This window comes from Neofelis nebulosa, chromosome X (assembly GCF_028018385.1).
Source record: "Neofelis nebulosa isolate mNeoNeb1 chromosome X, mNeoNeb1.pri, whole genome shotgun sequence".
NCBI lineage: Eukaryota > Metazoa > Chordata > Mammalia > Carnivora > Felidae > Neofelis > Neofelis nebulosa.
In genome coordinates, this window is record NC_080800.1 from 111,310,076 (window position 1) to 111,311,258 (window position 1,183).

Here is a 1,183-nt window from a genome sequence, read left to right on the forward strand (position 1 = left end):
TCAGCAACATCTTTGTGAAAGTTTCAGAGGGAAAATCTAGTGATCAAGACATTCCAATACAGTATCAAAAATAGTTCAAAAATGTTCTTCAGTGTTTAGAAAAACATTCTTTTTTTGGAATTCAAATGGTTACTTTCATTTATTTTTTATTAAGTTTTTTTTAAATTGTAATTCCAGTATAGTTAACATACAGTGTTATATTAGTTTCAGGTGTACAATATAGTGATTCAACGGGGCACCTGGGTGGCTCAGTCAGTTAAGGGTCTGACTTCAGCTCAGGTCATAATCTCATGGTCACGGGTTTGAGCCCCACGTAGGGCTCTGTGCTGACAGCTCAGCAGGCCTGGAGCCTGCTTTGTGGATTCTGTCTCCTGCTCTCTCTGCCTCTCCCGCACTCATACTCTGTCTCTCTCTCTCAAAAATAGATAAAACATTTTTAAAAATTTTTTAAATAAACATTTAAAATTTTTCTTAAATACAGTGATTCAACAAGTCTATACGTTATTCAGTGCTCATCATGATCAGTGTACTGTTTAGTTCCCATCAACGATTGCACCCATCCCTCCACCCACCTCCCTTCTGGCAAACATCAGTTTGTTCTTTATAGGTGAGAGTCTGTTTCTTGTTTTGTCTCTGTCTTTTTTTTCCTTCGCTCATTTTTCTGTTTCTTAGATTCCACTATGAGTGAAATCATATGGTGTTTGTTTTTCTCTGCCTTATTTCACTTAGCTTATACTCTCTAGCTCCATTCATTGTTGTTACAAATGGCAAGATTTCATTATTTTTATAGCTGAATAATAGTCCAGTGTGATATATCTATATCTATATCTATATCTATATCTATATCTATATCTATATCTATATCTATATAATCTTCTCTATCCATTCATCTGTCAACGGACACTTGGGCTGCTTCCATAATGTGGCTATTGTAAATAATGCTACCATAAACATAGGAGTACCTATATCCCTTTGAATTAGTGTTTTTTTGTATTTGGGGGAGAAATACCCAGTAGTGCAACCACTGTATCATAGGGTAGTTCTATTTTTAATTTTTTGAGGAACCTCCATACTGTCTTCTAGAATGGCTGCACCAGTTTGCATTCCCACCAACAGTGCACAAAAGGTCCTTGTTCTCCACATCCCCACCAACGCTTGTTGTTTCTTGTGTTGTTCATTTTAG

General features: G+C 36.3%; 1 protein-coding gene across 3 annotated transcripts in view; it reads left to right on the top strand.

Moving 5' to 3' along the window:
- LOC131502876 (P2R1A-PPP2R2A-interacting phosphatase regulator 1-like) overlaps positions 1-1,183 on the top strand; it is a 110,064-nt gene that overhangs the window by 75,408 nt on the left and 33,473 nt on the right. The gene's annotated exons all lie outside the window — the stretch shown is intronic.